At 38.4% G+C, this 26,606-nt stretch overlaps 1 protein-coding gene across 2 annotated transcripts in view; it reads left to right on the top strand.

The window, feature by feature from the left end:
* LOC138334784 (uncharacterized) overlaps positions 1-26,419 on the top strand; it is a 97,040-nt gene extending 70,621 nt beyond the window's left edge. For both annotated transcript variants that reach the window (XM_069283510.1, XM_069283511.1), the window contains exons 10-12: positions 23,255-23,430; positions 25,645-25,709; positions 26,350-26,419. The gene's annotated coding sequence lies outside the window, so the exon portion shown is untranslated. The remainder of the gene's footprint in view (positions 1-23,254; positions 23,431-25,644; positions 25,710-26,349) is intronic.
* Positions 26,420-26,606: the final 187 nt, after the last annotated feature.

Here is a 26,606-nt window from a genome sequence, read left to right as displayed (position 1 = left end):
GGGTCCCATCCTACTACTTACACATTAAAATGGTCCCTCCTACTACTTACACATTAAAATGGTCCCCTACTCTACTACTTACACATTAAAATGGTCCCTCCTACTACTTACACATTAAAATGGTCCCTCCTACTACTTACACATTAAATGGTCCTTTCTACTACTTACACATTAAAATGGTCCCTCCTACTACTTACACATTAAAATGGTCCCTCCTACTACTTACACATTAAAATGGTCCCTCCTACTACTTACACATTAAAATGGTCCCTCCTACTACTTACACATTAAAATGGTCCCTCCTACTACTTACACATTAAAATGGTCCTCCTACTACTTACACATTAAAATGGTCCCTCCTACTACTTACACATTAAAATGGTCCCTCCTACTACTTACACATTAAAATGGTCCCTCCTACTACTTACACATTAAAATGGTCCCCTCCTACTACTTACACATTAAAATGGTCCCTCCTACTACTTACACATTAAAATGGTCCCTCCTACTACTTACACATTAAAATGGTCCCTCCTACTACTACTTAAATGGTCCTCATACACATTAAAATGGTCCCTCCTACTACTTACACATTACAACACATTAAAATGGTCCCTCCTACTACTTACACATTAAAATGGTCCCTTCCTACTACTTACACATTAAAATGGTCCCTCCTACTACTTACACATTAAAATGGTCCCTCCTACTACTTACACATTAAAATGGTCCCTCCTACTACTTACACATTAAAATGGTCCCTCCTACTACTTACACATTAAAATGGTCCCTCCTACTACTTACACATTAAAATGGTCCCTCCTACTACTTACACATTAAAATGGTCCCCTCCTACTACTTACACATTAAAATGGTCCCTCCTACTACTTACACATTAAAATGGTCCTTCTACTACTTACACATTAAAATGGTCCCTCCTACTACTTACACATTAAAATGGTCCCTTCCTCCTACTACTTACACATTAAAAATGGTCCTCCTACTACTTACACATTAAAATGGTCCCTTCTACTACTTACACATTAAAATGGTCCCTCCTACTACTTACACATTAAAATGGTCCCTCCTACTACTTACACATTAAAATGGTCCCTCCTACTACTTACACATTAAAATGGTCCCTCCTACTACTTACACATTAAAATGGTCCCTCCTACTACTTACACATTAAAATGGTCCCTCCTACTACTTACACATTAAAATGGTCCCTCTACTACTTACACATTAAAATGGTCCCTCCTACTACTTACACATTAAAATGGTCCCTCCTACTACTTACACATTAAAATGGTCCCTCCTACTACTTACACAATTAAAATGGTCCCTTCTACTACTTACACATTAAAAATGGTCCCTCCTACTACTTACACATTAAAATGGTCCCTCCTACTACTTACACATTAAAATGGCCCCTCCTACTACTTACACATTAAAATGGTCCCTCCTACTACTTACACATTAAAATGGTCCCTCCTACTACTTACACATTAAAAATGGTCCCTTCTACTACTTACACATTAAAAATGGTCCCTCCTACTACTTACACATTAAAATGGTCCCTCCTACTACTTACACATTAAAATGGTCCCCTCCTACTACTTACACATTAAAATGGTCCCTCCTACTACTTACACATTAAAATGGTCCCTCCTACTACTTACACATTAAAATGGTCCCTCTACTACTTACACATTAAAAATGGTCCCTCCTACTACTTACACATTAAAAATGGTCCCTCCTACTACTTACACATTAAAATGGTCCCTCCTACTACTTACACATTAAAATGGTCCCCTCTACTACTTACACATTAAAATGGTCCCTCCTACTACTTACACATTAAAATGGTCCCCTCCTACTACTTATACACATTAAAATGGTCCCTTCTACTACTTACACATTAAAATGGTCCCTTCTACTACTTACACATTTAAAATGGCCCCTCCTACTACTTACACATTAAAATGGTCCCTCCTACTACTTACACATTAAAATGGTCCCTCCTACTACTTACACATTAAAATGGTCCTCCTACTACTTTTAAATGGTCCCTTCTACTACTTACACATTAAAATGGTCCCTTCTACTACTTACACATTAAAATGGTCCCTCCTACTACTATTACACATTAAAATGGTCCCTCCTACTACTTACACATTAAAATGGTCCCCTCCTACTACTTACACATTAAAATGGTCCCTCCTACTACTTACACATTAAAATGGTCCCTCCTACTACTTACACATTAAAATGGTCCCTCCTACTACTTACACATTAAAATGGTCCCTCCTACTACTTACACATTAAAATGGTCCCTCCTACTACTTACACATTAAAATGGTCCCTCCTACTACTTACACATTAAAATGGTCCCTCCTACTACTTACACATTAAAAATGGTCCCTTCTACTACTTACACATTAAAATGGTCCTTCTACTACTTACACATTAAAATGGTCCCTCCTACTACTTACACATTAAAATGGTCCCTCCTACTACTTACACATTAAAATGGTCCCTCCTACTACTTACACATTAAAATGGTCCCTCCTACTACTTACACATTAAAAATGGTCCCTCCTACTACTTACACATTAAAATGGTCCCTCCTACTACTTACACATTAAAATGGTCCCTCCTACTACTTACACATTAAAATGGTCCTCCTACTACTTACACATTAAAATGGTCCCTCCTACTACTTACACATTAAAATGGTCCCCTCCTACTACTTACACATTAAAATGGTCCCTCCTACTACTTACACACATTAAAATGGTCCTTCTACTACTTACACATTAAAAATGGTCCCTCCTACTACTTACACATTAAAATGGTCCCTTCTACTACTTACACATTAAAATGGTCCCTCTACTACTTACACATTAAAATGGTCCCTCCTACTACTTACACATTAAAATGGTCCCTCTACTACTTACACATTAAAATGGTCCCTCCTACTACTTACACATTAAAATGGTCCCTCCTACTACTTACACATTAAAATGGTCCCTTCTACTACTTACACATTAAAATGGTCCCTCCTACTACTTACACATTAAAATGGTCCCTTCTACTACTTACACATTAAAATGGTCCCTCCTACTACTTACACATTAAAATGGTCCCTCCTACTACTACTTACACATTAAAATGGTCCCTTTACTACTTACACATTACCCTCCTACTACTTACACATTAAAATGGTCCCTCTACTACTTACACATTAAAATGGTCCCTCCTACTACTTACACATTAAAATGGTCCCTCCTACTACTTACACATTAAAATGGTCCCTTCTACTACTTACACATTAAAATGGTCCCTCCTACTACTTACACATTAAAATGGTCCCTCCTACTACTTACACATTAAAATGGTCCCTCCTACTACTTACACATTAAAATGGTCCCTCCTACTACTTACACATTTAAATGGTCCCTCCTACTACTTACACATTAAAATGGTCCCCTTCTACTACTTACACATTAAAATGGTCCCTCCTACTACTTACACATTAAAATGGTCCCTCCTACTACTTACACATTAAAATGGTCCCTCCTACTACTTACACATTAAAATGGTCCCTTCTACTACTTACACATTAAAATGGTCCCTCCTACTACTTACACATTAAAATGGTCCCTTCTACTACTTACACATTAAAATGGTCCCATCTACTACTTACACATTAAAATGGTCCCTCTACTACTTGGTCCCTCCTACTACACATTAAAATGGTCCCTTCTACTACTTACACATTAAAATGGTCCCTCCTACTACTTACACATTAAAATGGTCCCTCCTACTACTTACACATTAAAATGGTCCCTTCTACTACTTACACATTAAAATGGTCCCTCCTACTACTTACACATTAAAATGGTCCTCCTACTACTTACACATTAAAATGGTCCCCTCCTACTACTTACACATTAAAAATGGTCCCTCCTACTACTTACACATTAAAAATGGTCCCTCCTACTACTTACACATTAAAATGGTCCCTCCTACTACTTACACATTAAAATGGTCCCTCCTACTACTTACACATTAAAATGGTCCCTCCTACTACTTAACATTAAAATGGTCCCTCCTACTACTTACACATTAAAAATGGTCCCTCCTACTACTTACACATTAAAATGGTCCCTCCTACTACTTACACATTAAAATGGTCCTCCTACTACTTACATTAAAATGGTCCCTCCTACTACTTACACATTAAAATGGTCCCTCCTACTACTTACACATTAAAATGGTCCCTCTACTACTTACACATTAAAAATGGTCCCTCCTACTACTTACACATTAAAATGGTCCCTCCTACTACTTTACACATTAAAATGGTCCCCTACCTACTACTTACACATTAAAATGGTCCCTCCTTCTACTACTTACTTACACATTAAAATGGTCCCCTCCTACTACTTACACATTAAAATGGTCCCTCCTACTACTTACACATTAAAATGGTCCCTCCTACTACTTACACATTAAAATGGTCCCTCCTACTACTATTACACTTAAAAATGGTCCCTCCTACTACTTACACATTAAAATGGTCCCTCCTACTACTTACACATTAAAATGGTCCCTCCTACTACTTACACATTAAAATGGTCCCTCCTACTACTTACACATTAAAATGGTCCCTCCTACTACTTACACATTAAAATGGTCCCTCCTACTACTTACACATTAAAATGGTCCCTCCTACTACTTACACATTAAATGGTCCCTCCTACTACTTACACATTAAATGGTCCCTCCTACTACTTACACATTAAAATGGTCCCTCCTACTACTTACTTGACTACTTACTTACTACACATTAAAATAACACAGGACGACAAGTAAAAAAGTGGACAGGTACACTTACAGACGACCAAGTAACAGATATTGGTACATTATTGGACAGGTACACTAACGTATTGGACAGGTACAAGTAACTGGTATTGGACAGGTACAGGTAACTTATTGGACAGGTACATGTAACTTATTGGACAGGTACAGGTAACGTATTGGACAGGTACAGACCAAGTGTATTGGACAGGTACAGGTGGGACATTACAGTAACGACCATTGGACAGGTACAGAACTTATTGACAGGTACAAGTATTGGACAGGTACATTAACTTATTGACAGGTACAGGTAACATGTATTGGACAGTACAGGTAACTTTGGACAGGTATTGGTAACGTATTGGACAGGTTGGACATTAACTACATTGGACAGTTACAGGTAACGTATTGGACAGGTACAGGTACTTATTTGGTAAGGTAACTTTTGGACTACTTAACTTTGGACAGGTACAGGTAAGTATTGGACAGGTATAGGTAATTATTGGACAGGTACAAGTAACGTATTTGGACAGGTACAGGTAACGTATTATTGGACAGGTACAGGTAACGTATTGGACAGGTACAGGTAACTTATTGGACATGGTACAGGTAACTTATTGGACAGGTACAGGTAACATATTGGACAGGTACAGGTAACAGGTACTAACGTATTGGACAGGTTACAGGTAACGTATTGGACAGTGTACAGGTACATTTGTAGTAAACAATGTATTGGACAGGTTACAGGTAACGTATTGGACAGGTACAGGTATTGGACAGGTACAGGTATTGTACATGTAGGTACAGTTAACGTATTGGACAGGTACAGGTAACTTATTGGACAGGTTACAGGTAACGTATTGGACAGGTACAGTAACGTATTGGACAGGTACAGGTAACTTATTGGACTTTACAGTAACTTATTGGACAGGTACAGGTAACTTATTGGACAGGTATTACACATTAAAATTGGACAGGTACGGTAAGTTTTGGACAGGTACAGGTAACGGTTCCCTGGACAGGTACAGGTATTGGACAGGTACAGGTAACTTACAACAGGTAACTTTAGATAGCGTATTGGACAGTACAGGTAACGTTCTTGGACAACTTACAGGTACAGGTAACTTATGGACAGTAGTACAGGTTTGGACTATTAACTTTTGGACAGGTACAGGTAACACTTTTTGGGTACAGGTAACGTATTGGACAGGTACAGGTAACGTATTGGACAGTACAGGTAACGTATTGACAGGTACAGGTAACGTATTGGACAGGTACAAGTAACGTTATTGGACAGGTACAGGTAACTTATTGGACATTACAGGTAACTTATTGTCAGGTACAGGTAACGTAAGGTTTGGACAGGTACAGTAACTGTATTGGACAGGTACAGGTAATTTTGGACATTGGACAGTAAGGTAATTGGACAGGTCCGGAGTAACTTATTGGACAGGTAAGTATTTCCAGGTAAACTTAACATTGGACATTGTACAGGTAAAGTATTGGACAGGTACAGTAACTTACGGTTTTCATTACAGGTAACTTTTTGGACAGGTACGTAACATGGAAAGGTACATTGCTGAAAACAGGTACAGGTATTTTATTGGACAGGTACAGGTACGTTTTGGACAGGTAACTATACACATTGGACAGGTACAGGTAACGTATTGGACAGGTACAGGTAACGTATTGGACAGGTACAGGTAACTTATTGGACAGTAGTACAGGTAACTTATTGCTATTTTACAGGTACAGGTAACGTATTGTTGGACAGGTTAACATGGAAACATTGCTGAAAATGGACAGGTACAGGTAACGTATTGGAAGGTACAGGTAACGTATTGGACAGGAGCAACATTGGACAGGTACAGGTAACTTATTGGACAGGTTCATAGTAACACATTGGACAGGTACAGGTAACATTGGTACAGGTACAGGTATACTTATTACAGTATTTTGGACAGGTATAAGGTTTTAACTTTTGGGACAGGTACATGGAAACGTATTGGACAGGTAAATATCATATTGGACAGGTACAGGTAACGTTATTTGGAGCAGGTACAGGACAGATAACTTATTGGACAGGTACAGGTATATTGGACAGGTATAGGTAACTTATTGGACAGTTACAGGTAACTTATTGGACAGGTACAGGTAACGTTTTGGACAGGTACAGTTACATGTAAACGTATTGGACAGGTAAGGGTACAGGTAAAATAACTGTATTTGGACAATTACAGGTAACAGGTAACTTTGGACAGGTATATAGGTAACTATATTGGACAGGTACAGTAACCTATTGGACACAGTTGGAACAAATTATACTCCATATTGGACAGGTTACAGGTAACGTTATTGGAACACAGGTAACTTTTTGGATACACATGGTAACTATTGGACAGGTACAGGTAACTATTTGGACAGGTACAGGTAACTTATTGGACAGGTACAGTAACGTATTGGACAGTACAGGTAACGTATTGGACAGGTACAGGTAACTTTTGGACAGGTACAGGTAACTTATTGGACAGTTGGACATTGGTACAGGTAACTATTGGACAGGTACAGGTAACGTACAGACAGGTACAGGTAACTGTATTGGACAGGTACAGGTAACTTTGGACATTAAACAGTATACAGGTAACTATTGACAGGTACAGGTAACTTTGGACAGGTACAGGTAACTTATTGGACAGGTACAGGTACCAAATATTGGACAGGTACAGGTAACTTATTGGACAGGTACAGGTAACGTAAGGACAGGTTACAGGTAACGTATTGGACAGGTACAGGTAACGTATTGGACAGGTACAGGTACTTTGGACAGGTAACTATTGGACAGATATTGGACATTGTACAGTAGACAGGACGTAACTATTGGACAGGTATTGTAACTTTTGGACAGGTACGAACCGTATTGGACAGGTACAGGTAACTTATTGTGCAGGTACAGGTAATAACTTATTGACAGGTACAGGATTGACAGGTAAATTATTTGGACAGGTACAGGTAACTTATTGGACAGGTACAGGTATTGGACTTTGTACAGGTACGAGGTAACTATTGGACAGGTACAGGTAACTTTGTACAGGTACCAAGGTATTTGGACAGGTACAAGTGACTTATTACAGGTAAACGTACAGGTAAAGTATTGGACAGGTACAGGTAACGAATTGGACAGTACAGGTAACTTATTGGACAGGTATAGGTACTTTGGACAGGTACAGGTACCATGTATTGGACAGGTATTGGACAGGTACAAACGTATTATTGGACAGTATAGGTAACGTATTGGACAGGTACAGGTAACGATATTGGACAGGTATACAGGTAACTTTTGGACAGGTACAGGTAACGTATTGGACAGTATTGGTAACAGTACAGTACAGGTAACTTATTGGACAGGTACAGACAACGTATTGAACAGGTATTGACTTTTGTACAGGTACAAGTATTGGACTGGTATCGGTAACTTTTGGACAGTACAGGTACCATTGGACAGTATAGGAACTTATTTGACTTTGTACAGTAACTTATTGGACAGGTACAGGTAACTTTGTACAAACAGGTACAGTAACATTATTGGACAGGTTGACAGGTAAAGTATTGGACAGGTACAGGTAACTTTGTACAGACGACAATATTGGACAGGTATTGTAACGTATTGGACTTGGACACAGTACAGGTAACTTATTGGACATGTACAGGTAACGTTGGACAGGTACAGGTAACTTATTGGACAGGTACAGGTAACGTATTGGACAGGTACAGGTAACTTTTGGACAGACAGGTAACAAGTATTGGACAGGTACAGGTTGACTTATTGGACAGGTACAGGTAACGTATTGGACAGTATTGGTACATTGGACAGGTACAAGGTAACGTATTGACAGGTACAGGTAACTTATTGGACAGGTAAAGTAACTTATTGGACAGGTACAGGTAACGTATTGGACAGGTACAGGTAACGTTTATTGGACAGGTACAGTAACGTATTGGACAGGTACAGGTACTTTTGGACAGGTACAGGTAAGTATTGGACAGGTACATTGTAACGTATTGGACAGGTACAGGTAACTTATTGGACAGGTATTGACTTTTGTACAGACGGTAACCAAGTATTGGACAGGTAACGTTGGACAGTACAGGTAACGTATTGGACAGGTAGTATTATTGGACAGGTAAAGGTAACTTTTGTACAGGTACAGGTAACAAGTATTGGACAGGTACAGGTAACTTTTGTACAGGTACAGGTAACTATTGGACAGGTATTGTAACTTATTGGACAGTACAGGTAACGTTATTGGACAGGTACAGGTACACTTATTGGACAGGTACAGGTTTTATTGGACAGTACAGGTAACTTATTGGACAGGTACAGGTAAAGTATTGGACAGTACAGGTAACACAGGTACAGGTAACTTATTGGACAGGTACAGGTAACATTTTGGACAGACAGACCAAGTATTTTGGACAGTACAGGTAACGTATTGGACAGGTACAGGTAACGACCAAGTATTGGACAGGTACAGGTATTGACATTATTGGACAGGTACAAGTAACGTATTGGAAGGTATAGGTATCGGTAACTTACAGTACAGACCAAGTTTGGACAGGTACGGTACTTTGGACAGGTACAGACCAAATATTGGACAGGTAGGTTGAGTTTTGTATTGGACAGGTACAGGTACAAGTATTGGACAGGTACAGGTACTTTTGGACAGGTACAGGTAAAGTATTGGACAGGTACAGGTTTGCAACATTATATTGGACAGGTACAGGTATTGACAGTGGTAACAGTATGGACAGGTATTGTAATGTATTTATTTGGACAGGTTACAGGTAACATAATGGACAGGTACACATGTACAGGTAACTTATTGGACAGGTACAGGTAACTTATTGGACAGGTACAGGTAAAGTATTGGACAGGTATAGTTATTGGACAGGTAACGTAACTTATTGGCGGACATATACAAAACGGTTATTGGACAGGTACAGGTAACTTATTGGGACAGGTAACTCTAAAGGTAACGTATTGGACAGGTACAGGTAACTTCAGGTACAGGTACATTGGTACATGAACGGTTGGACAGTACAGTAACGTATTGGACAGGTACAGGGTTTTCATTTTGGACAGGTACAGGAAACGTATTGGACAGGTACAGGTAATATTGGACAGGTACAGGTAACTTATTGGACAGGTACAGGTAACTATTGGACAGGTACAGGTAACGTTTCCACAGGAACAGGTATAGGTACATTGGTATTGGACAGGTACTAGTAACTTTTGGACAGGTACAGGTATTTTACACTTATTGGACAGGTACAGGTAACTATTGGACAGGTACAGGTAACTTATTGAAAATGGTACATTAACGTTGTGACAGGTTTCAGGTACAACTCAGTAACTTGGACAGTACAGTAACTTTTGGACAGGTACATAGGTAACGTATTGGACCTTACAGGTAAGTATTGGACCTTTTGCTATTTTTAGGTACAGGTACAGGTTGCACTTATTGGACAGGTACATGGTAACATATTGGACAGGTACATAACTTATTGTACAGGTACAGGTACCGCAGGATAGGTAACTGGTTAACTATTGGACAGGTACATAACTGTATGGAACTACATATTGGACATACAGGTAACGTCTTGGACAGGTACTAGTAACTGTTTTGGACAGGTTACAGGTAACTTTTTGGACAGGTTTTCAGTAACCATGGACAGGTACATTGCTGAAAATTGGACAGATACAGGTAACGTTATTGGACAGGTACAAGTAATCGTATTGGGAGGTACAAACTCTAAAACGTATTGGACAGGTTACATGTAACTTATAGACACATTGTTAAAGGTAACGTATGGACAGCTACAGGTTTTAACGCATTTGGACAGTACAGGTAACATTGGACAGGTACAGGTAATATTTTGGACAGGTTCGTAACTTATTGGACAGGTATAGTAACTTATTGGACAGAGGTATACGTAACTTATTGGACAGGTACATTAACTTATTTGGACAGTACAGTACATTTTTGGACATTTTATAGGTAACTTATTGGACAGGTTACAGGTAACATTATTGGACAGGTACAGGTAAATGGTAAATTATTGGACAGGTACAGGTAACTCCACCCATAACTTTGGACAGGTACAGTCTACTATTGGACAGGTACAGGTAACTTATTGGACAGGTTGGTAAACTTATTGGACAGGTACAGGTACTTGATTGGTACAGGTTACATACAACTTCCTTTTTCCTGGTACACGTATTTGGACATACACATACAGTTCACACAGGTAAACTTATTGGACAGGATACATTGGACAGGTACCTGAACTTATTGGACAGGTGTCCTTAACTTTTTGGACAGGTACAGGTACACGTATTGGACAGGTACAGGTAACTTTTGGACAGTACAGGTACAGGTACAGTACAGGTACGTTATTGGACAGGTACAGATAACTTATTGGACAGGTACACGACCGAGTATTGGAAAGGTATTGACTTTTACAGGTACAGGTAAATTATTGGACAGGTATTAACGTTATTGGACAGGTACAGTAACGTATTGGACAGGTACAAGTAACTTTGTACAGACGACATTGGACAGGTATAGGTAACTTATTGGACAGGTACAGGTAACTTATTGGACAGGTATTGGTAACTTATGTACAGGTACAGGTAACCAAGTATTGGACAGGTACAGGTAACTTTTGGACAGGTACAGGTACGTATTGGACAGGTACAAAGTAACGTTATTGGACAGGTTGTACAGACGACCATGTATTGGACAGTATCGACTTGGACAGGTACATAACGTAAGTATTGGACAGGTACATGTAACGACTTTGTACACAGGACCAAGTATTGGACAGGTACAGGTAACTTATTGGACAGGTGTAGGTAACAGACGAACGATTGGACAGGTACAGGTACAGGTATTGGACAGGTTGTACAGATAACCATTTGAACAGGTATTGGTAACGTACAGGTACAACCAACTTATTGGACAGGTACAGGTAACTTTTGGACAGGTACAGGTACCAAGTATTGGACAGGTACAGGTAACTTTGTTCAGGTACGACCATATTGGACAGGTACAGGTAACTTTTGGACAGGTAAGTATTGGACAGTATTGACATTGACAGGTACAGTAACATGTATTGGACAGGTACAGGTAATATTGGACATGTATAGGTAACTTATTGGACAGGTACAGAACGGACAGTTACAGGTAACGTATTGGACAGGTACAGGTAACTTGTTGGACAGACAGAACTAATATTGGACAGGTACAGGTAACGTATTGGACAAGTATTGGACAGGTATTGACTTTGTACAGACAGGTAAGTATTGGACAGGTGTAACTGACAGGTACGAACAAGTATTGGACAGGTAAAGACTAACTTGTATTGGAGGTACACAAGTATTGGACAGGTACAGGTAACTTTTACAGACAGACCAAGTATTGGACAGGTATAGACTTTTGGACAGTTACAGGTAACGTATTGGACAGGTACAGGTACTTTGGACAGTACAGGTAAAGTATTGGACAGGTACATGTAACTTTGTGGACAGGTATTGGACAGGTATTGGACTTTGTACAGGTAAGGTAACGTATTGGACAGGTACAGGTAACTTATTGGTACAGGTACACAAGTAACGTATTGGACAGGTATTGAACGTTATTTTGACAGACAACAAGTATTGGACAGACAGGTATTGAACTTATTGGACAGGACAGGTAAGTATTGGACATGTATTGGTACTTTGTACAGACAGTACAAGTATTGGACAGGTACAGGTAACTTATTGTACAGGTACAGGTAACTTAACACAGTAACTGGACAGGTACAGGTAATTATTGGACAGGTACAGGTAACGTATTGGACAGGTATAGGTAACTTATTGGACAGTACAAGGTAAGTATTGGACAGGTATTTATTATTGTACAGACGACCAAGTATTGGACAGGTATTGACTTTGTACAGGTTACAGGTAACTTATTGGACAAGTATTGGACAGGTATTGACAGGTACAGACGAACAAGTATTGGACAGGTAAGGTACTTTTGTACAGACGACAGGTACGTTATTGGACAGGTATTATTATTGGACAGGTACAGGTAACGTATTGGATTGGACAGGTATTGGACTTTGTACAAACGACCAAGTAACGTATTGGACAGGTATTGGTAACTTTGTACAGTACAGGTAACGTATTGGACAGGTACAGGTAACTTTTGTACAGGTACGTACCAAGTATTGGACAGGTATTGGACAACTTTATAATGGACAGGTAAGGTAACTTATTGGACAGGTATAGGTAACTTTTTGTACAGACGTACAGTAACGATTTGGACAGGTACAGTAACTTTGTACAGGACAGTATAAAGGTAACTTATTAGACGACAGGTACAAAGGTAACGATATTTGTACAGACGTACAAGTAACTTGGACAGGTACAGGTAACTTTGTACATAAGACCAAATATTGGACAGGTATTGAACTTATTGTACAGGTACGAACAAGTATTGGACTGGTATTGGACTTTGTACAGAACGACCAAGTATTGGACATGTATAGACTTTGCACAGAAGAACAGTATTGGACATGTATTGACAGGTTGACAGGTAACGATTGGACATTACAGGTACATTATTGTTTTTACAGGTAAACGACCAATATTGGGACAGGTACAGTAACTTTACTTTGTACAGTTGACCGTAACGTATTGGACAGAAGGTAACTTATTGGTACAGGTACAGGTAACTTATTGGACAGGTATTGTTATCCCCCGCCCAACGGTTGGCGGTACAGGTAACGTATTGGACAAATACAGGTAACGTATCCGACAGGTACAGGTAACGTTTTGGACAGGAGGCATAACTCTAAAACCAGTAGACAGGTATTTCCAGGAAACTTCATACAGGGTATTGGGTGGTACAGTAACCTTTTGGACAGTTTAGGTTTTCATTTAACGCATTTTTGGACAGTAACATGGAAACATTTGCTGGTATATAACATATTTTTGTACAGGTTCGTTTACAGGTAACTTATTGGACCAGATAACATTGAGATATTTCACGTAACTTCATTGGACACATAGGTAACTTATTGGAAGTTACAGTAGTAACGTTTGGACAGGTTAAGGTTTTGGACAGGTACAGGTTTTTCTGGACAGGTGTATGGTAACATTGGAAAATGGCAAATTTTGGGACAGTGTAAGGTAATCGTTTGGACACAACAGGTAACGTTAGGACAGAGATATTTACATGAAACTTATTAGACACATTGTTCCTATGGTCTAGTAGTGCCTTTTGCTATTTTTAGGTTTTCACGTTTTGGACTTTTTCCGGTAACAGGAAACATTGCTGAAAGGTATCAGGTAACTTATTGTACAGGTTCGTTAACAGCAATGGACAGGTAAAGGTAACGTATATGTATGGACATAGGTACATTAGTAACTTATGGACAGTACAGGTAACTTTTTGGACAGGTTTTCACTTTTGGTACTTTTTTTCTGTACAGGTACATGGTAACATTGCTGAAAAGGTATGGCAGATTTTTTGTAAGAATCGGACAGGTACACGGTAGCAGGTACAACTCTATTGGACAGGTACAGGTAGAGTATTTCCATGACAGTTCATAGACACTTGTTCATGGTCTAGTAACCTTTTGCTATTTACAGGTTTTAAATTTTTTGGACAGTACCAGGTAACATATTGCTGAAAATATCATATTTTTGTACCAGGTTATTTCCGCAGCAGGTAACTCTAAAACCAGCAGGATATTGGACAGGTACAGGTAACTTATTGGACATGACACATTTGGAACATTTTTATGGGTGTAGGTACAGTACTTTTGGACTATTTTTAGGTTTTCATATTTTGACAGGTTCAGGTAACGTATTGAACAGGTAAAATATAACTTAAATGGAAATGTTACAGGTACAAAACTCCATTGGACATAGGTAACTAGGTAACGTATTGGACAAGGCTGTATACATTAACTGATTGGACAGTTACAGCCCCGCTTGGACTTGTACATTATACTTATTGGACAGCTCAAGGTAACTTTTGGACTGGGTTTTTTTTTGGACAGGTATAGGTTGGATAGTAATGGAAGTACCACAGTAAACTTATTGGACAGGTATATGTTATTGGCAGGTACAAGGTAACTGAATTGGACTATGTACAGGTAACTTTTTGTACAGACAGAACAAGTATTGGACAGGTATAACATTTTGGTACAGACAACCAACGTATTGGACAGGTACAGGTAACTTTTGTACAGGTAAGGTACCAAGTTATTGGACAGGTATTGGCATTGTAAGACGACCAAGTATTGGACAGGTATTGATTTTGTACAGACGACCGAGTATTGGACAGGTAATGACTTATTGGACAGGACCAAGGTAAACTATTGGACAGGTACAGGTATAGACTTTTGACAGGTAACAAGTAACTTGGACAGGTATTGGACAGGTACAGACAACGTATTGGACAGGTATTGACATTACAGTACAGACGACCAAGTATTGGACAGATATTGAGGTATTGTATTGACAGACCAAGTATTGGACAGGTATTGTAACTTTTTGTACAGGTAACCGAGTATTGGACAGATATTGATTTTTGTGTAACTTACGGACAGTTACAAGTGGTATCACGTATCGGAAAGGTATTGACTTTGTAAGGACGACAGGTAACTGGTTTGACTTTGTATAGACGAACAAGTATTGGACAGGTACAGGTAACTTATTGGACAGGTACAGGTAAGTATTGGACAGGTACAGTAACTTTGTTGGACAAGTATTGGACACGTATTGACTTTGTACAGGTACAGTATAGGTACCATTTGGACATTGTATTGGACAGGTACAGGTACAGAATTTGGACACAGGTACAAGTATTGGACAGGTATCGGTAACTTTTTGGACAGGTACGACCATGTATTGGACATGTACAGTCTTTGAACAGGTAACTTATTGGACAGTACAGGTAACGTATTGGTACAGGAACAAGTATTGGACAGGTATTGTTTTTGTACAGGTAACGTATTGGACAGGTACAGTATTGACTTGGTACAGACGTAACAAGTATTGGACAGGTATTGAGTAAGACGACCAAGTATTGGACAGGTATTGACTTTGTACAGACGACCAAGTATTGGACAGGTACAGGTAACTATTGACTTTGTACAGACAACAATATAACAGTATTGGACAGGTAAGACTTTTGTACAGGTACAGGTAACAGTATTGGACAGGTACAGATTAACTGTATATGACGACAGTATTGGAAAGGTAACTTATTGGACAGGTACGGTAAGTATTGGACAGGTAAATTGGCTTTGTACAGACGACAAGTAACTTATTGGACAGGTACAGGTAACTTATTGGACAGGTATACAGGTAACAATTTGGACAGGTAAGGTAACTTATTGTACAGGTAACAACTATTGGACAGGTATTCACACTTTGTATTGGACAGGTACAGGTAAGTATTGGACATTGTACAGACGTAAGTATTGGACAGGTAATGATAACTATATTGGACAGGTACAGGTAACGGTAAAAGTTTGGACAGGTATAGGTAACAGGTATTGACTTTGTAACAGACAGTAAGTATATTTGACAGGTATAGAACTTATTGGACAGGTACAGGTAACGTATTGGACAGGTATTGATTTTGTACAGACAACCAAGTAGTTATTGGACAGGTATGTACTTTGTACAGGTTACAGGTAACGTATTGGACAGGTATTGACATTGTATAGGACAGGTTACACCAACTTATTGGACAGTTACATAACGTATTGTACAGGTACCAAGTATTGGACAGTTATTGATTTTGTACAGACAGGTACCGAGTATTGGACAGGTAATAACTTATTTTGTACAGACGACCCAAGTATTGGACAGGTAATGACTTTGTACAGACGACCGAAGTATTGGACAGGTATTGATTTTGTACAGACGACAGGTAGTATTGGACAGGTATTGGTAACGTATTGGACAGTATCTGACGATATTAACTTATTACACAGGACCGAAGTTGGACAGGTACAGTAACGTTTTGTACAGGTATTGGACAGGTAACTTTGTTGGACATGAGGTAACTAGTATTTGACAGGTATTGTACATTGGAGAGATGATCAAGTATTGGACAGGTATTGACATTGTACATAAGACAGGTATTGGACAGTATTGACATTGTACAGACGGTAACAAGTATTGGACAGTATTGACTTTATACAGACGTACAAGTATTGAACAGTACAGACTTTGGACAGTTACAGGTACAAACAGTATTGGACAGGTATTGGTAACTTTGTACAGGACAGGTATTGAACAGGTATTGACTTTGGACAGGTACAAGTATTGGACTGGTATTGATTTTAGACAGGTAACCGAATATTGTTTAACAGACAGTTGACTTTGTTCAGACACCGGTATTGGACAGGTATTGACAGTGTACAGGATAAGTATTGGACAGGTACAGGTACATAAGACAAGTATTGGACAGGTACAAGTAACTTATTGGACAGGTACAGGTACACGTTATTGGACAGGTACAGGAATAACGTATTGGACAGGTACACGTAACGTATTGGACAGGTATAGTAAACTTATTGGACAGGTACAGGTAACGAATATTGGACAGGTACAGTGTAACTTTGGACAGTACATGTAACTATTGGACAGACGACAGGTAAGTATTGGACAGTAACTATTGACATTGTACAGGTAACGTATTGGACAGGTATTGGTAACATTAAGACCAAGTATTGGACAGGTATTGACATTGTACAGGACGGCCAAGTATTGGACAGGTACAGGTAACTTATTGGTATACATGGTACTTTGTACAGGTACAGTAACGTATTGGACAGGTACAGGTATTGACTTTGTACAGACGTACAGGTAACGTATTGGACAGGTATTGGTACTTATTGTACAGGTACAAGTAACTTATTGGACAGGTATTACTTTGTACAGACGACAGTATTATTGGACAGTAATAAGGTAACTTGATTTGTACAGACGTAAGTATTGAACAGTATTGGACATTGTACAGGTACTATTGGACAGGTACAGGTAAGACTTTGTATAGACGACCAACGTATTGGACAGGTATAGGTAACTTTTGGACAGACAGAACAAAGTATTGGACATGTATTGACAGTATTGACAGATTGGACAGTATTGTACATGTATTGTTTTTGTACAGACAGACACAATATTGGACAGGTACAGGTAACGTTATTTGTACAGATGACCGAGTAACGTTTGGACATGAATTGTCTTTGTACAGGTACGACCAAGTATTGGACAGGTATTGTATCCCCCGCCAGGTACGGTAACTTGGCGGGGGTATACAAATGGGTATCCGTCACAGGTACAGTACGAATGGTTTCAGGTAGCATAACTCTAAACAGGTACAGGTAACGTATTGGACAGAGATATTTCCATTGACAGGTATAGGTAACGTATTGGACAGTATTAGGTAACGTATTTTGACAGGTAACATTTTTTGACAGTAACATGGAAACATTGGACAGGTATAACGTTTTGTACAGGTACAGTAACGTTTGGACATACAAGTAAAACCAGGACAGGTACAGGTAACTTATTGGATAGGCACATTGGTCTTAGGTAAGTATTGGACAGGTATTTTAAGGTTTTCACTTATTGTACTGTAACAGGAAACATTATTGGACAGGTACAGGTAACTTTGTGTAAGGATCGTTTCAGAGCACAGGTAACTCTATTGGACAGAGTATTTCCATGTAACTTATTGGACACATTGTTCCTATGGTCTAGTAGTGCCTTTTGCTATTTTACATACAGTAACTTATTGTTTTAATTTTTTGCACAGGTAACATGGAAACATTGCTGACAGGTATCAATTTTGGACAGTACCAGGTTCGTTTCCGCACAGGTACTGGTAACTGGTTGAGATATATGTATGGAACAGGTACATAGGTACATTGGACAGGTATGGTAACTTATTAGTGCAGGTATTCAAGGTAACGTATTGGACAGGTACAGGTAACCATGGACAGGTACAAATGGTAACGTTTTTGGACAGGTTTCCGGAGCACAACTCTATTGGACAGGATACATGTAACTTCATTGGACACATTGGTACATATAACGTAGTAGTAACCTTTGGCTAGGTTTTTAGGTTTTAAAGGTAACTTATTGGACCGTAACAGGTAACATATTGGACAGGCTGAAAAACTATCACAGGTATATTTTAACTTATTGGACAGTACAGGTAACGTTTGGACAGGTACATAACTTAAAAGGTACAGTAACTTATTTCCACAGGTTCATAGTACAATTCTTATTGGTTGTAGGTAGTACCTTTTGGACAGGTTAACTTAGGTACAGGTAACTTTTGGACAGGTACAGGTAACCATTGGACACATTGCTGAAAATATATGGTAAATTGGTAAAAGTAACTTTGGACAGGTACAATAGTAACATATTTGGTATATAGGACAGGTATAAATGTCACAGGCTGTATTGGATTTGGAACAGTTGCAGGTAACTTGAATTATTGGACAGGTACAGGTAACTTATTGGACAGGTACAGGTACACATAAGTGGACAATGGACTTATTGGAGCTAACTCTATTGGCAGGGGACAGGTAATATTGGACAGGTATGTAACTTTTGTACAGGTACAGGTAACTTATTGGACAGGTAGGTAACTTTTGTACAGGTACAACCAACGTATTGGACAGGTATCGATTTTGGACAGGTTAAGAACCATTGTAGGTTGGACAGTATTGGACAGTAACGTATTGGACAGGTACAGTAACGTTGGACAGGTACAGTAACTTATTGTACAGACGTTTGTACAGGACGACCAAGATTGGACAGGTATTGGACAGGTATTGATTTTGTACTTTATTGTATTGACTTTGTACAGACGAACCCAAGTATTGGACAGGTATTGACTTTGTTCAGACGACCAATTATTGGACAATTGTATTGATATTTTTACAGACGACCAAGTATTGGACACCAGGTATTGACGTTGTACAGACGACAAGTATTGGACAGGTATTGACTTTGTACAGACGACCAAGTATTGAACAGGTATTTTCGACTTTGTACGAGACGACCAAGTATTGGACATGTATTGACTTTGTACAGACGACCAAGTATTGGACAGGTATTGACTTTGTTCAGACGGGACCGAGTATTGGACAGGTATTGACTTTGTACAGACGACCGAGTATTGGACAGGTATTTTACTTTTGTACAGACGACCAAGTATTGGAGCAGGTATTGACTTTGTACAGACGACCAAGTATTGGACAGGTATTGACATTTTACAGACGACCCAGATTATTGGACATGTATAGACTTTGTATAGACGACCAAGTATTGGACATGTATTGACTTTGTACAGACGGACAAGTATTGGACAGGTATTGACTTTGTACAGACGAAGAAGTATTGGAACAGGTATTGACTTGGTACAGACGACCAAGTATTGGAAATGTATTGACTTTGTACAGACGACCAAGTATTGGACAGGTATTGACTTTGTACAGACGACCAAGTATTGGACAGGTATTGACTGCGTAAAGACGACCAAGTATTGGACAGGTATTGACTTTGTACAGACGACCGAGTATTGGACATGTATTGACATTGTACAGACGACCAAGTATTGGACAGTATTGACTTTGTACAGACGACCGAGTATTGGACATGTATGGACTTTGTACAGACGACCAAGTATTGGACAGGTATTGACTTTTGTACAGACGACCAAGTATTGGACAGGTATTGACTTTGTACAGACGACCAAGTATTGGACAGGTATTGACTTTGTACAGACGACCAAGTATTGGACAGGTATTGACTTTGTACAGACGACCAAGTATTGGACAGGTAATGACTTTGTACAAACGACCAAGTATTGGAAAGGTATTGACTTTGTACAGGACGATTGGACTTATTGGACATAGCCAATGCTGCCCAATGTATTACAGATCTAACAATATAATAAAGACATTTTGAAATGAAAAACAACAAAATTGGACAGGTTTGACTTTGTACAGACGACCAAGTATGGACAGGTATTGACTTTGTAGAGACGAACAAGTATTGGACAGGTATTGACATTGTACAGACGACCAAGTTATTGGACATGGTATTGACAGGGATTGGCTATAGTATTGCATAGCCTGCAGCCGACAATCCCTATTAAAAATCTAACGATTTAATAAAAATATTTCAAGTATTGAAAAAAACATGTATTGACTTTGTACAGACGACCAAGAATTGGACAGGTATTGACTTTTGTACAGACGACAAGTATTTGATAGGTATTGACTTTTGTACAGACGACCAAGTATTGGACAGGTATTGACTTTGTATAGACGACCAAGTATTGGAAAGATATTAACTTTGTACACAGGACCGAATATTGGACAGGTATTGATTTTCTACAAACGACCGAATATTGGACAGGTATTGACTTTTGTTCAGACGAACGAGTATTGGACAGGTATTGACTTTGTACAGACGACCAAGTATTGGACAGGTATTGACTTTGTACAGACGACCAAGTATTGGACAGGTATTGACTTTTTTACAGACGACCAGTATTGGACAGGTATTGACTTTGTACAGACGACAAAGTATTGGACAGGTATTGACTTTGTACAGACGACCAAGTATTGGACAGGTATTGACTTTGTACAGACGACCAAGTATTGGACATGTATTGACTTTGTACAAGACGACCAAGTATTGGACAGGTATTGACTTTGTTCAGACGACCGAGTATTGGACAGGTATTGACTTTGTACAGACGACCGAGTATTGGACAGGTATTTACTTTGTACAGACGACCAAGTATTGGACAGGTATTGACTTTGTACAGACGACCAAGTATTGGACATGTATTGACTTTTTACAGACGTCCAATTATTGGACATGTATTGACTTTGTATAGACGACCAAGTATTGGACATGTATTGGATTTGTACAGACGGACAAGTATTGGACAGGTATTGACTTTGTACAGACGAAGAAAGTATTGGACAGGTATTGACTTTGGTACAGACGACCAAGTATTGAAAGTGTATTGACTTTGTACAGACGACCAAGTATTGGACAGTATTGACTTTGTACAGACGACCAAGTATTGGACAGGTATTGACTTGCGTACAAGACGACCAAGTATTGGACAGGTATTGACTTTGTACAGACGACCGAGTATTGGACATGTATTGACATTGTACAGACGACCAAGTATTGGACAGGTATTGACTTTGTACAGACGACCGAGAGTATTGGACATGTATTGACTTTGTACAGACGACCAAGTATTGGACAGGTATTGACTTGTACAGACGACCAAGTATTGGACAGGTATTTGACTTTGTACAGACGACCAAGTATTGACAGGTATTGACTTGTACAGACGACCGAGTATTGGACAGGTATTGACTTTGTACAGACGACCAAGTATTGGACAGGTAATGACTTTGTACAAACGACCAAGTATTGGAAAGGTATTGACAGGGAGAGGGCTTATATAGGCATAGCCTGCTGCCCAATCCCTATTAAATCTAACGATTTAATAAAGACATTTTGAAATGAAAAAAAACATGTTTTGACTTTGTACAGACGACCAAGAATGGACAGGTATTGACTTTGTAGAGACGAACAAGTATTGGACAGGTATTGACATTGTACAGACGACCAAGTATTGGACATGTATTGACAGGGAGTGGGCTTATATAGGCATAGCCTGCTGCCCAATCCCTATTAAATCTAACGATTTAATAAAGACATTTTGAAATGAAAAAAACATGTTTTGACTTTGTACAGACACCAAGAATGGACAGGTATTGACTTTGTAGAGACGAACAAGTATTGGACAGGTATTGACATTGTACAGACGACCAAGTATTGGACATGTATTGACAGGGAGTGGGCTTATATAGGCATAGCCTGCTGCCCAAATCCCTATTAAATCTAACGATTTAATAAAAATATTTCAAAATGAAAAAAACATGTATTGACTTTGTACAGACGACCAAGTATTGGACAGTTATTGACATTGTACAGATGATCAAGCATTGGACAGGTATTGACATTGTACAGACGACAAGTATTGGACAGTTTTGTCTTTTTACAGACGACCAAAAGTATTGGACAGGTATTGACATTGTACATAAGACCAAGTATTGGATAGGTATTGACTTTGTACAGACGACCAAGTATTGGACAGGTATTGACTTTGTACAGACGACCATGTATTGGACAGGTATTGACTTTGTACAGACGACCATGTATTGGACAGGTATTGACTTTGTTATACAATGTACTCTGTTTCAGTGTTGTATTAATTCGAACAGAGTATGAAAAAAAGCGTTTGATTGTTACATCTAAAAGTCACTCTGCATTAGATAAAGAGAGAATAGAAGACTGGCTGGCAAAACCAACAGGGATTGATGTCATTTGTCCTTTCCGGGATGAAACAGAAGCACTGATTATATTTACGTCTATGAAAGGTAACTTACTATAAATTTTCCCAGCATCTGAACGTACATTGATCTTATCTAAGTAATACATCTAACCCCTGTATCTAATGGGCAAGGTACTCATATTTGTATAGTTTCCTTAACTTTCATACCATCCTGTCCTGTCTGAAGGCTGGGTCTTTAATGTCCTACAGACATTGAAGTTTGTTTTTATGTCTTATTATGTATGTCAATTCTTTTCACAAAAATCACTCGCTTTCTGCTATAATTACATATTGTTGGTTGGACGTCTTGTACACCGAACCTGGCAAGTGACAGTGGAGTAAGGCAACGTTTGGCTAGAACTACTGAAATCGCTCTTACTGTAGTGTGTTTACCTTATTAGGTACATGCTTTTGTCTGACAAAAACAATTCCATCAACTCCTTAGTGATTTTATATTGCATTTCTTTAACCGACATGACACCAGCTCGGGTATGTGTACAGTGTATATATTTGTACCTGCTTAATCATATTAGTGTACAATTTATAATTGCAACGGTGTCAATTAAAATTCTTGGAAATGTGGAATTTGTCACTATTTTTTCATGTTTCATAAGGAATGTTGAACAGTAACACTTATGCAATATTTTGCTTCTTGGGTTATGTAACAGAATTAGTCAGACTGAATTATCCCTTTAAGCATATACAGGATATTGTTATTTTTCAACGAGTTGGGCGGGGGATATACAAATGGGTTCCGTCCGCCCGTCTGTCCGTCTTCTTCCGACCGTCCGTGTCCGTCCGTACGAATGGTTTCCGGAGCATAACTCTATAACCAGTAGAGATATTTCCACGAAACTTCATACATACATTGGTCTTATGGTCTAGTAGTGCCTTTTGCTATTTTTAGGTTTTCATTTTTTGCATTTTTTCCGTAACCATGGAAACATTGCTGAAAATATCATATTTTTGTACCAGTTCGTTTCCGGAGCATAACTCTAAAACCAGAAGAGATATTTTCACGAAACTTCATAGACACATTGGTCTTATCGTCTAGTAGTGCCTTTTGCCTTTTAGGTTTTCTTTTTTTGTACTTTTTCTGTAACCATGGAAACATTTGAAAATGGTAGATTTTTGTGGATGTTTCCGCACAACTTTTTTCCATGAACCTTCATAGACACATTGTTCTTATGGTCTAGTAGTGTCTTTTGCTATTTTTATTTTCATATTTGCACTTTTTCCGTAAAATGGAAAACATTGCTAAAATATATCATATTTTTGTAGCAGGTTCGTTTCCGCAGCAGAACTGGAAAACCGGTTGAGATATATGCACGGAACTCCATAGGCACATTAGTCTCATGGTCTTGTAGTGCCTTTTGCTATTTTAAGGTTTTCACTTTTTGTACTTTTTTCTGTAACCATGGAAACATTGCTGAAAATATCATATTTTTTGTAGCAGGTTCATTTCTGGAGCATAACTCTAGAACCAGCAGAGATATTTCCACGAAACTTCATATACACATTCTTTTTATGGTCTCGTAGTACCTTTTGCTATTTTTAGGTTTTCATTTTTTGCACTTTTTCCGTTACCATGGAAACATTGCTGAAAATATCATGGTAAATGGTAAATGTTACTTTGCAAAACTCCACCCATCTTTGTGTATATAGTCTAATATAAATGTCAAGGCTGTATACCTGATTCAACAATTGCAGCCCCGCTCTACTTGAATTATACTCCATCTTTCTTTAGCTCAACTTCCTTCTTCCTGTTTTTTTTCTCATACAAATAAGTCTCCACAATCAAACTTACTTCAGCTTTGATATCTCCATTGGCGGGGGATCTGAATGACTATGTCCTTGTTTACATATATGTACCTATTTACTTTTGTTCCTTACTCTGTCCGGATCTCTCGATCAGTAAACAATTGTTGTTATTGTTATTTCTCACAAAGCACTACACTTTAAATTGTTGATATTTGATATGTAAGTTCAACTTGGTCCATATCGAAAGGCCAACAGATGGTCACCATGGAGATTATTACTTCAGCTTTTATCTCACAATCACCAAATCAGTAATAGTTACTGTTATTTCTCAGAAGTTTCAAAAGGGATTTTTTTTTTCATTTTCATGTAGATTCACTTTTTTGTATGGACTGCAACAGAAATTATTTTTATAGAACAACGCATTTAATTTATATTGAGTGAACATATTCCATAGCACCTGCAGTGGTACCATCATTTCTTCACTGAATTGGATTTTTAGATGCCCAAAAGATGCTGGATCAACATGGAAATGATGCATATCTTGTGGCTAAATTCCCAAAACAGGTATTGATATTGTCTGTTATCTTGGTTTCTAGTGAATTTCCTGGTAAAATGTTTTTGCTTAATGGTTATTGTAACGTTTAAAATTACACTGTAACTATATGACATCAGAAATGGAATTTTGATTGCCTTTATTTATCATAGAGCGCTCGCGTCCTTAAAAACATTGACAATTTCCAAAATTGCTTATTTAAAGTTTGCATTTAGCAGGTAGAGACTATGGACACCTACAGCTACAATTATTATTAACATTGAGTAAGGATTATGCAATACTTATTTCAAATACCATAACTTACTTGCTTTTCATTATAAAACGTTTGATGGATTTGGGAACCAAAAAGGGCCAAAAACACATACAATTATAAAAACTTTAATTTCTGTTTCCTATGTTTCCTGTGTAATTTCATTTATTTTCAATTTTTTGTTTCAACAACTTCAAATTGACATTTAAGCCAATACCACCTGACCCCGTGGTATTTTTTTTCTATTTAAAACAAGGAAACTAATCTAAAAAACATGAGATCATGACGACCACTTTTGTTTGTTATTTTCATACATAGAACATGTCTATGTAAAAAGATATATTGTACATTGTTAGAAAGACAGTATGATTACATTGTATTTTTACCTCTTTTTCTTTCAGACTGTCCAAAATGTGAAAGCAAAGCTGAAAAGTGATATTGCCCAAGCAATCCAGACCCGAGTAAATGGTAATGCTATCTATGATGCGTCTGGGGCTACATGGTTAAATGATCATGGAACCTGTTACCTAACAGGGAGTTTACCAGAGATTCAGTGTGCCTACAAATACATAGTAAGCATTATAACTGATGGAATTAGGGACGATAGGTTCCTAGATGGACGCCGTCCAGATGACAGTGGAGATCCCCATGGTGATAC

The sequence above is a fragment of the Argopecten irradians genome, chromosome 11 (assembly GCF_041381155.1).
Source record: "Argopecten irradians isolate NY chromosome 11, Ai_NY, whole genome shotgun sequence".
Lineage (NCBI taxonomy): Eukaryota > Metazoa > Mollusca > Bivalvia > Pectinida > Pectinidae > Argopecten > Argopecten irradians.
Note: the sequence above shows the minus strand (reverse complement) of the source record. Positions and strands in the feature narration are given on the sequence as shown.